Here is a 12,117-nt window from a genome sequence, read left to right as displayed (position 1 = left end):
ATGCACTGCAGTGAGTCCAGAGAGTGAACTAGCACCACTGGGAATGTAGTGCAGTGAATCCAGTGAGTGCACTGGCACCAGTGGGGATGCACTGCAGTGAGTCCAGAGAGTGCACTGGCACCACTGGGGATGCACTGCAGTGAGTCCAGAGAGCGCACTGGCACCACTGGGGATGCACTGCAGTGAGTCCACAGAGTGCACTGGCACCACTGAGAATGCACTTCAGTGAGTCCAGAGAGTGCACTGGCACCACTGGGGATGCACTGCAGTGAGTCCAGAGAGTGAACTAGCACCACTGGGAATGCAGTGCAGTGAATCCAGTGAGTGCACTGGCACCACTGGGGATGCAGTGCAGTGAGTCAAGAGAGTGCACTGGCACCACTGGGGATGCACTGCAGTGAGCCCAGAGAGTGCACTGGCACCACTGGGGATGCGTTGCCGGGAGTCCAGAGAGTGCACTGGCACCACTGGGGATGCAGTGCAGTGAGTCCAGAGAGTGCACTGGCACCACTGGGGATGCAGTGCAGTGAGTCCAGAGAGTTCTCTGGCACCACTGGTGATGCAGTGCAGTGAGTCCAGAGAGTGCACTGGCACCACTGGGATGCAGTGCAGTGAGTCCAGAGAGTGCACTGGCACCACTGGTGATGCACTGCAGTTACTCCAGAGAGTGCACTGGCACCACTGGGGATGCGGTGCGGTGAGTCCAGAGAGTGCACTGGCACCACTGGGGATGCAGTGCAGTCAGTCCAGTGAGTGTACTGGCACCACTGGGGATGCACTGCAGTGAGTCCAGAGAGTGCACTGGCACCACTGAGAATGCCCTTCAGTGAGTCCAGAGAGTGCACTGGCACCACTGGGGATGCACTGCAGTGAGTCCACAGAAGGCACTAGCACCACTGGGGATGCAGTGCAGTGACTCTAGAGAGTGCACTGGCACCACTGGGGATGCACTTCAGTGAGTCCAGAGAGTGCACTGGCACCACTGGGGATGCAGTGCAGTGAGTCCAGAGAGTGCATTGGCACCACTGGGGATGCAGTGCAGTGAGTCCAGAGAGTGCACTGGCACCACTGGGGATGCACTGCAGTGAGTCCACAGAGTGCACTGGTACCACTGGGGATGCAGTGCAGTGAGTCCAGAGAGTGCACTGGCACCACTGGGGATGCACTGCAGTGAGTCCAGAGAGTGCACTGGCACCACTGGGGATGCAGTGCAGTGAGTCCAGAGAGTGCGCTGGCACCACTGGGGATGCAGTGCAGTGAGTCCAGAGAGTGCACTGGCACCACTGGGGATGCAGTGCAGTGAGTCCAGAGAGTGCACTGGTGTTGTCGACGGAGGGAAGACACAAACGCTCAATATGAGTGTTAAGTATGCTTCAGCTTTAATGGATAGCTCAATTGTCTTTTATCGTGTACAGGATAATTAGCTCATACATATTGCAAAAGCCAAGCTCCTTATTGGTTAGCGTAATCTCCTGCCCTACCGGTTAGTTCCGCATTCTTTTAGCCGCTAGTTCCCTTTTCTAGTCTAACTATAACTCCAAGGGCAGTATGCCCTCTACTGTCATTGGTTCTAACTGCCTGGGATTTCTCGCAAGAGTTCCCGGACAAGCCTTGCGTACGTGCCTTTGCTCTTGCTCCTCTAGACCAGCTGGGTGCGGCAATCCGCCACCTCCCCACCCTGCAGCTGCACGAGATCAATGTGACCACGCGCAGCGAGCCAGTCCTCAACAATTCCCCCGTTTTTATTTTGTGCTAGAAAAACCTTATTAGTTAGTTGCTCGAGCCTTTTTGTTAGACAACTAAATATTACTCGCGCCGCTACTATGATTAGTGCGATTATTAGCAGTAAGCGTAGCCCTTCTTTTATGAGACCCAATATCCAGCCTCCCATGTTCCCAAACCAACTCGCAAATAGTTCATCAAGCCAATTATTCTGGACCACTATCTTCTTGGTGTGGTCTCTCAGCCATTTCAGCTGCTCGTGGATTGACTCGCCATGGTCCGAGAGATTAAAACAGCACATTCCTTCGAGCTCTTCACACCCGTGGCCCTGTGCCAGCAGTAGAAAATCAATCGCCGCTCTGTTCTGTAATACAGCGTGTCGCAGGCTATCCAGGTCCTGGGCCATTTCTGTGAGTATCTGCGTAGTCACATTTGCTTGTTTTACAGTCCAACAAGCTAGTTTCCCAAGGCTAGCCATAGCATGGGCTACCGCCACTCCAGGCACAAGTGCCGCCGAAAAGAATCTTTCGGCAGGACCCCAGAGTTCGACCTGGTCATCACAGTCACTCCCCAAAGTTTTTAGACTGCGTCTCGTCCGGCGTCTCCATTGTTGAGTAATGTTTCACAACTCTTGAAACCCCGGTAACTCTTTATAACAATCTATATCTGGTGTCTTACGCTTTTCTAAAAAGCACTTAAGTAAATCAACTGCCGCTTGTTTCTCCATTCTTACTTACGGTGCCGTTGCCCCCGTGTAAAGCTTCTGTTCGCGGCGTTCCGGCGGGACCCACTATGGGTTCGTCCCGGGCGCTCTTCCCGAGTCGCCTTCTGCTCGCCCCAATCTTGTGTTCCGCGGAATCCGGGTTACGTAGTCAGAACCGGCTTTCCCTTTTTCTCCGTCACCTAAGACCGGCTTACTCGTTTCGGGTCCTCGTCCAGCAAGGGTCCCTGTTCGGGCGCCATTTGTTGTCGACGGAGGGAAGACACAAACGCTCAATATGAGTGTTAAGTATGCTTCAGCTTTAATGGATAGCTCAATTTTCTTTTATCGTGTACAGGATAATTAGCTCATACATATTGCAAAAGCCAAGCTCCTTATTGGTTAGCGTAATCTCCTGCCCTACCGGTTAGTTCCGCATTCTTTTAGCCGCTAGTTCCCTTTTCTAGTCTAACTATAACTCCAAGGGCAGTATGCCCTCTACTGTCATTGGTTCTAACTGCCTGGGATTTCTCGCAAGAGTTCCCGGACAAGCCTTGCGTACGTGCCTTTGCTCTTGCTCCTCTAGACCAGCTGGGTGCGGCAATCCGCCACCTCCCCACCCTGCAGCTGCACGAGATCAATGTGACCACGCGCAGCGAGCCAGTCCTCAACACACTGGCACCAAGGGGATGCACTGCAGTGAGTCCAGAGAGTGCACTGGCACCACTGGGGATGCGGTACCGGGAGTCCAGAGAGTGCACTGGCACCACTGGGGATGCACTGCAGTGAGTCCAGAGAGTGCAGTGGCACCACTGGGGATGCACTGCAGTGAGTCCAGAGAGTGCACTGGCACCACTGGGGATGCACTGCAGTGAGTCCAGAGAGTGCACTGTCACCACTGGGGATGCAGTGCAGTGAGTCCAGAGAGTGCACTGGCACCACTGGGGATGCACTGCAGTGAGTCCAGAGAGTGCTCTGGCACCACTGGGGATGCAGTGCAGTGAGTCCAGAGAGTGCACTGGCACCACTGGGGATGCAGTGCAGTGAGTCCAGAGAGTGCACTGGCACCACTGGGGATGCAGTGCAGTGAGTCCAGAGAGTGTACTGGCACCATTGGGGATGCACTGCAGTGAGTCCAGAGAGTGCACTGCCACCACTGAGGATGCCCTTCAGTGAGTCCAGAGAGTGCACTGGCACCACTGGGGATGCACTGCAGTGAGTCCACAGAGTGCACTAGCACCACTGGGGATGCAGTGCAGTGAGTCCAGAGAGTGCACTGGCACCACTGGGGATGCACTTCAGTGAGTCCAGAGAGTGCACGCGCTCCACTGGGGATGCAGTACAGTGAGTCCAGAGAGTGCATTGGCACCACTGGGGATGCAGTGCAGTGAGTCCAGAGAGTGCACTGGCAGCACAGAGGATGCAGTGCAGTGAGTCCAGAGAGTGCTCTGGCACCACTGGGGATGCAGTGCAGTGAGTCCAGAGAGTGCACTGGCACCACTGGGGATGCAGTGCAGTGAGTCCAGAGAGTGCACTGGCACCACTGGGGATGCACTGCAGTGAGTCCAGAGAGTGCACTGGCACCACTGGTGATGCACTGCAGTGAGTCCAGAGAGTGCACTGGCACCACTGGGGATGCACTGCAGTGAGTCCAGAGAGTGCACTGGCACCACTGGGGATGCAGTGCAGTGAGTCCAGAGAGTGCACTGGCACCAGAGGGAATGCACTGCAGTGAGTCCAGTGAGTGCATTGGCACCACTGGGGATGCAGTGCAGTGAGTCCAGAGAGTGCACTGGCAGCACTGGACATGCAGTTCAGTGAGTCCAGAGAGTGCAGTGGCACCACTGGGGATGCAGTGCAGTGAGTCCAGAGAGTGCACTGGCAGCACTGGGGATGCAGTGCAGTGAGTCCAGAGAGTGCACTGGCAATACTGGGGATGCAGTGCAGTGAGTCCAGAGAGTGCACTGGCACCACTGGGGCTGCAGTGCAGTGAGTCCAGAGAGTGCACTGGCACCACTGGGGATGCAGTGCAGTGAGTCCAGAGAGTGCTCTGGCACCACTGGGGATGCACTGAAGTGAGTCCAGAGAGTGCACTGGCACCACTGGGGATGCAGTGCAGTGAGTCCAGAGAGTGCACTGGCAATACTGGGGATGCAGTGCAGTGAGTCCAGAGAGTGCACTGGCAACACTGGGGTTGCAGTGCAGTGAGTCCAGAGAGTGAACTGGCACCACTGGGGATGCAGTGCAGTGAGTCCAGAGTGTGCACTGGCACCACTGGGGATGCAGTGCAGTGAGTCCAGAGATTGCACTGGCACCACTGGGGATGCAGTGCAGTGAGTCCAGAGATTGCACTGGCACCACTGGGGATGCACTGCAGTGAGTCCAGAGAGTGCACTGGCACCACTGGGGATGCAGTGCAGTGAGTCCAGAGAGTGCACTGGCACCACTGGGGATGCAGTGCAGTGAGTCCAGTGAGTGTACTGGCACCACTGGGGATGCAGTGCAGTGAGTCCAGAGAGTGCACTGGCACCACTGAGAATGCACTTCAGTGAGTCCAGAGAGTGCACTGCCACCACTGGGGATGCAGTGCAGTGAGTCCAGAGAGTGCACTGGCACCACTGAGAATGCACTTCAGTGAGTCCAAAGAGTGCACTGGCACCACTGGGGATGCACTGCAGTGAGTCCAGAGAGTGCACTAGCACCACTGGGAATGCAGTACAGTGAGTCCAGAGAGTGCACTGGCACCACTGGGGATGCACTGCAGTCACTCCAGAGAGTGCACTGGCACCACTGATGATGCAGTACAGTGAGTCCAGTGAGCGCACTGGCACCACTGGGGATGTAGTGCAGTGATTCGAGAGAGTGCACTGGCACCACTGGGGATGCACTGCAGTGAGTCCAGAGAGTGCACTGGCACCACTTGGGATGCAGTGCAGTGAGTCCAGAGAGTGCACTGGCACCACTGGGGATGCAGTGCAGTGAGTCCAGAGAGTGCATTGGCACCACTGGGGATGCAGTGCAGTGAGTCCAGAGAGTGCACTGGCACCACTGGGGATGCACTGCTGTGAGTCCAGAGAGTGCACTGGCAGCAGTGGAGATGCACTGCAGTGAGTCCAGAGAGTGCACTGGCACCACTGGGGATGCACTGCAGTGAGTCCAGAGAGTGCAGTGGCACCACTGGGGATGCAGTGCAGTGAGTCCAGAGAGTGCACTGGCACCACTGGGGATGCACTGCTGTGAGTCCAGAGAGTGCACTGGCACCACTGGGGATGCAGTGCAGTGAGTCCAGAGAGTGCACTGGCAGCACTGGGGATGCAGTGCAGTGACTCGAGAGAGTGCACTGGCACCACTGGGGATGCACTGCAGTGAGTCCAGAGAGCGCACTGGCACCACTGGGGATGCACTGCAGTGAGTCCACAGAGTGCACTGGAACCACTGAGAATGCACTTCAGTGAGTCCAGAGAGTGCACTGGCACCACTGGGGATGCACTGCAGTGAGTCCATGTTGAGGACTGGCTCGCTGCGCGTAATCACATTGATATCATGCAGCTGCAAGATAAGGAAATGGCGGATTACCGCACCCAGCTGGTCTAGAAAAACAAGAGCAAAGGCACGTACGCAAGGCTTGTCTGGGAACTCTTGTGAGAAATCCCAGGCAGCTTGTCTGGGAACTCTTGTGAGAAATCCCAGGCAATTAGAAACAATGATAGTAGAGGGCATACTGCCCTGGGAGTTATAGTTAGATTAGAAAGGGGAACTAGCGGATAGAAGAATGCGGAACTAACAGATAGGGCAGTAGATGACGCTTACCAATAAGGAGCTTGGCTTTTGCAATATGTATGAGCTAATTATCCTGTACACGATAAAAGACAATTGAGCTATCCATTAAAGCTGAAGCATACTTAACACTCATATTGAGCGTTTGTGTCTTCCCTCCGTCGACAACAAATGGCGCCCGAACAGGGACCCTTGCTGGACGAGGACCCGAAACGAGTAAGCCGGTATTAGGCGACGGAGTACAAGGGGAAAGCCGGTTCTGACTACGTAACCCGGAATCCGCGGAACATAAGATTGGGGCGAGCAGAAGACGACTCGGGAAGAGCGCCCGGGACGAACCCATAGCGGGTCCCGCCGGAACGCCGCGAACGGAAGCTTTGTACGGGGGCAACGGCACCGTGAGTAAGCATGGAGAAACAAGCGGCAATAGATTTACTTAAGTGCTTTTTAGAAAAGCGTAAGACACGCTTTGCACGGGGGCAACGGCACCGTGAGTAAGCATGGAGAAACAAGCGGCAATTAATTTACTTAAGTGCTTTTTAGAAAAGCGTAAGACGCCAGATATAGATTGTCATAAAGAATTACAGGGGTTAGTGGCCTATGGGGTGGCGAAGGGCTGCTTTATTAACCCTGACACATTGTTTGAGGAGGATGAGTGGCGTAAGTTTGGTGATATATTGTTTGAGGAAATGATTAGTGAGAATAAGACGGCTAAGAAGCTGGCAAAACCGTGGCGGGCTGTTACGAATGCTTTAACAATACATCGGGTAGAACAGAAAGTAGCAGCCGCTGCAACAGAGCGGCTGGGCAAAACGTTGAGGGCGGATGAAGAGGCCAATCCGTACCCCCTCCCTCCGTCGGTCCAACAATTCACCATGAAGGCACCCGGGGGATGGGGAGAGGGGGCACGACCCAGTGCACCTCCTCTACCCCTGGAAACTCCCGAGGGAGAGGCGGCAGGCGAGGGGAGAAATAAGAATCCATTTTTGAAAGATATGCGACTCGAATCAGGGGGGTCGGAGAGAGCAGGACTCTGGGCGAAAATAGCAGGGGAGGCGTTACGTGAAGGTGATGTGGGGGCAGCGACAGAGCTTGTAGGCGCCTTCCCCGTGGTGTACTCTCCACCAGACGCCCAGGGCCAGATAACTGTTACTATGACAAATCTGGACTGGAAAATACTGACCCAATTGCGTGCCACGGTAAATGAGTCAGGAATACGTGGGGAGCCAACGAAACAGATGTTAGACTATCTGTGGTCCACTAACGTGTTGCTCCCCGGCGATATTCGTAATATCATGAAACTAATACTGACGCAGCATCAGATCCTGCTGTTTAATGCCCATTGGCATTCAGCTTGTCAGGAGGCAGTCGCGGTGCAGCGTCAGCCCGGAGATCCATTATACGGGGTCACGCTGGAGGAGCTTTTGGGGGTCGGTGCATACAATCGCTTGGAGGCCCAGGCCCTAATGGGGCCGGATAAGGCAAAAGCGACCATGACGCTAGCTAGGAGAGCACTGGACCAAATTAGGGAGCCTGGAGGAATGCCCTCCTATATGTCCATCAAGCAAGGGCGAGACGAAGCGTTTGGAACATTTATTGATAGGGTTGCCGCAGCTATACAGGTAGCTGGGTTACCCGAATATCTCAAAGGCCCTATTCTTAAACAATGCGCCCTTCAAAATTGTAATCAAACCTCTCGAAATGTTCTAAATACGCTGCCCAGTACCTGGACTATAGAAGAGGCTCTTGATCGATTGTCGCGGATACCGATAGGCTCGCAAGCGCTATTGGTTGACGCTATTCGAAAGGTAGGGGAAAGTATTACTCAGGGACTGCAGGCTAGTCAGTCGCAGGTATTCGCCGCCCTTGCCCCCCTGCAAAGTGGAAAAGGACCTCACTCGTCGAGAAGACCTGCACTACGCTGCTATCGGTGTGGCATCGCGGGTCATATAAAGAGGCAATGTGGGACGGCTAATGTGTGGTGTCCCTCTTGCCGATCTGATACGCATAATGAAACCGCTTGCCGGCGGAAGACCCAGGGAAACGGGAAGACCAGCGGGAACCGCCGCCCCGCGATGACACAAAAAGCGGCTTTCCCCTCAACAGCGGCGGCAGCTGCGGAGACTCCAACCGAGACGAATCCTTTCACCTCCAACCAGCCACCAGAGGGAGCCTGGGGATTGGACTTGGCAACCGCAGTAAATGTGACTTTGATGGACAATAAGCCTGTTGGGGTGAAAACAGGCGTTATGGGACCTGTAAAAATTAATAATGAGCCTGTTGGAGCACTTCTGATTGGAAGGTCATCGGCGACATTAAATGGGGCTTTAGTGTTAACAGGACTTATTGATAAGGACTTTACTGGGGAGATACAAATTATGGTATCAGCCATGTTCCCTCCGCTACATATACCGAAGGGAACTCGATTGGCTCAATTCTGCCTGTCTCTTGCCAAAGCGACTGATCCCTTCCGCACCTGTTTGTTCGGGGTCCCAATAGGGAACAAGGAGGAGCTGAAACAACTGTTAGCACCATATTCCGCAAGTACTGATTTGTTCGATCTTTCGTCCAACCTCTCCGACGCCGTTGTGGCGGCGCTAGTGGCTCTGAACACGAGCTTGCCATGGGATCCCCAGGAACTGGATTTGTTGGGATCAGTGGCGGTAGGGAACACCAGTAATAACTGGACACAGACGTGCTTTATGTGGAATAAAGGAAAACAAAATATGACTCAATGGACTAATGTGACCTCTCACACAAGGGGGTTCGAAGCTAATAGCAGCTATTGCGGGTACAACGACACCACCAACACCACCATGGGGGCATACGGGAACAAGTCAAGCACATGGCCAAGGCAAACTGCTAAGGCCTTACCACCTGGTATATTCCTGATCTGTGGAGATCGAGCCTGGCAGGGAATCCCAGCAAATGCGCACGGGGGGCCATGCTATTTGGGACGCTTGACTTTGTTTGCCCCTGACCTACACAGTCAAGAATTGCGAAACATTACTCAACAATGGAAACGACGGACGAGACGCAGTCTCAAAAACTTTGGGGAGTGACTGCGATAACCAGGTCGAACTCTGGGGTCCTGCTGAAAGGTTCTTTTCAGCGGCACTTGTGCCTGGAGTGGCTGTGGCTCATGCTATGGCTAGTCTAGGGAAACTAGCTTGTTGGGCTGTAAAACAAGCAAATGTGACATTTGAAAAAAAAAAAAAAAAAAAAAAAAAAAAAAAAAAAAAAGGGAGAGAGAGAAACTAGCTTGCACATTTTAGGTCTGTGAAATTTTGTGAGAATTTTTTCCTGCACTGGACAGTTGAGAGAAAAAAAAAAAAAAGGAAAGAAAAAAAAAAAAAAAAAAAAAAAAAAAAAAAAAGCACATAGGGAATTATGTTAATTGTGTTTGTGTCTTTAGGCAAAGCTGTGGAAGTCTTGAAATGTCACAGTAGTAAATAACTTTTATTACTTTTTGGCTAATTCTTTTTCTGTTGGAACACTGAATTCTGTGCATATGTATATATGAACACAAATTGAAGGCCTCTACCTCCTGGAGTATACAACTTGGTTTGTTTACCTCCACATGATTTTTTTTTTTTTTTAAGTTCAGTGTGGAGACTTGAAACTTGAATGTCCCTTCCAACTTTTATATTTAAAACAAGACTAGAAAATTGAAGACTGTTTTTCACCTGTACATAGAAATATTAAAGGGTGGTCTTAAAATTTGAACATTGGTCTGGAGAAAAACCATGGTGTTTGTTATGGACAATTAACTGTTAAAGTTATTGTAAGTTATCTGTATTTAGCAGAGTATTTTCAACGAGTGATCTGAGCTGAAATTGGAGACTATTAGTAAGTTATGTTTGGAAGTTTTAACTTCAATGAAGTAATTATTTGCTGTGAAAGAGACGAACATTGAATGACTGAACAAAGAGGGTGCAATATCTTTGTTTTTTATGAGGCTCCTGAGAATAAAACCAACTGAAGCATTTCAATTCACTTGAATGAGAAACGTGTTTAATTAAAAGAGCCCAAGAAGACACTGGTATGAAAGGTAAAATCTCAGAGGTTGGTCAGTTAATGTGGCACACTTGCTGGTCACTTTGTAAAATGTAGATTTGAAGTACAGTGGTGAAAACATTAAATGTGACTACGCAGATGCTCACAGAAATGGCCCAGGACCTGGACAGCTTGCGACACGCTGTGTTACAGAACAGAGCGGCGATTGATTTTCTACTGCTGGCACAGGGCCACGGGTGTGAAGAGCTCGAAGGAATGTGCTGTTTTAATCTCTCGGACCATGGCGAGTCAATCCACGAGCAACTGAAATGGCTGAGAGACCACACCAAGAAGATAGTGGTCCAAGATAATTGGCTTGATAGACTGTTTGCAAATTGGTTTGGGAACATGGGGGGTTGGATATTGGGTCTGATAAAAGAAGGGCTACGCTTACTGCTAATAATTGTCCTAATTATAGTAGCGGCGCGAGTAGTATTTAGTTGCCTAATAAAAAGGCTCGAGCAGTTAACTAGTAGGGTTTTTCTAGCAACAGTAATAGCATGTGTAAGGTGTAATTGCTCGAAAAAGAAAAAAAAAAAAAAAAAAAAAAAAAAAAAAAAAAAAAAAAAAGGGGTCAATGCCACACGTGCTCCTTATTGCAATGCATCTCTTTGCTGTCATTATACAAACTATAATAGCATCCTTCCTTGCGCCAGGAGCCGCTCTGCTCGGCTGTGGGATCGACTGTGGAACGGACGCCCCTAGGTGCACCCCGAGCATTTTTTCCTCGGAGGGGTCTCCACTCTCAGCCGCTCACCACGGGAGCAGACAAGGACCTCCTGAAGCTGCACACAAATTATTTTCAGTGATATTGTCTTGTGGTATGAATGAGAAGTGCAAGAGGCCTCTCTGCGTGATTGTGTGATTGTGTGATTGTGCTGTGCGAGTAAGAAGCAGTATCGCTGCGAAGCAACATTCCTAGCGCTTAGTGGCTTGTTGACTGATGTAGATTCTAGTAGGCACACTACTTTACAATCGTAGTTCTGCATGAGATTTTTGACCCTGTTGCTTATTGTACCTTGCTTATTGCAGTGTGTGCGGTGATTGATAGAAAAATCTATAGAAAGCTTTTGGTTCAAAATAAAAACGGGGGAATTGTTGAGGACTGGCTCGCTGCGCGTAATCACATTGATATCATGCAGCTGCAAGATAAGGAAATGGCGGATTACCGCACCCAGCTGGTCTAGAAAAACAAGAGCAAAGGCACGTACGCAAGGCTTGTCTGGGAACTCTTGTGAGAAATCCCAGGCAGCTTGTCTGGGAACTCTTGTGAGAAATCCCAGGCAATTAGAAACAATGATAGTAGAGGGCATACTGCCCTGGGAGTTATAGTTAGATTAGAAAGGGGAACTAGCGGATAGAAGAATGCGGAACTAACAGATAGGGCAGTAGATGACGCTTACCAATAAGGAGCTTGGCTTTTGCAATATGTATGAGCTAATTATCCTGTACACGATAAAAGACAATTGAGCTATCCATTAAAGCTGAAGCATACTTAACACTCATATTGAGCGTTTGTGTCTTCCCTCCGTCGACAACAAGTCCAGAGAGTGCACTAGCACCACTGGGGAATGCAGTGCAGTGAGTCCAGTGAGTACACTGGCACCAATGGGGATGCAGTGCAGTGAGTCAAGAGAGTGCACTGGCACCACTGGGGATGCACTGCAGTGAGCCCAGAGAGTGCACTGGCACCACTGGGGATGCGGTGCCGGGAGTCCAGAGAGTGCACTGGCACCACTGGGGATGCAGTGCAGTGAGTCCAGAGAGTGCACTGGCACCACTGGGGATGCAGTGCAGTGAGTCCAGAGAGTGCACTAGCACCACTGGGGATGCACTGCAGTGAGTCCAGAGAGTGCTCTGGC

General features: G+C 51.5%; 1 long non-coding RNA gene across 1 annotated transcript; it reads left to right on the top strand.

Moving 5' to 3' along the window:
* Positions 1-8,718: 8,718 nt before the first annotated feature.
* On the top strand, positions 8,719-11,760 carry LOC308186351. The gene is made up of 2 exons (XR_013944024.1): positions 8,719-11,503; positions 11,539-11,760. It is a non-coding gene; the product is annotated as an uncharacterized lncRNA (long non-coding RNA).
* The last annotated feature ends 357 nt before the right edge of the window (positions 11,761-12,117 follow it).

The sequence above is a fragment of the Anser brachyrhynchus genome (assembly GCF_964034855.1).
Source record: "Anser brachyrhynchus genome assembly, contig: SCAFFOLD_432, whole genome shotgun sequence".
NCBI lineage: Eukaryota > Metazoa > Chordata > Aves > Anseriformes > Anatidae > Anser > Anser brachyrhynchus.
The sequence above is the reverse complement of the archived record's forward strand: the minus strand, read 5'-3'. Positions and strand labels throughout refer to the sequence as shown.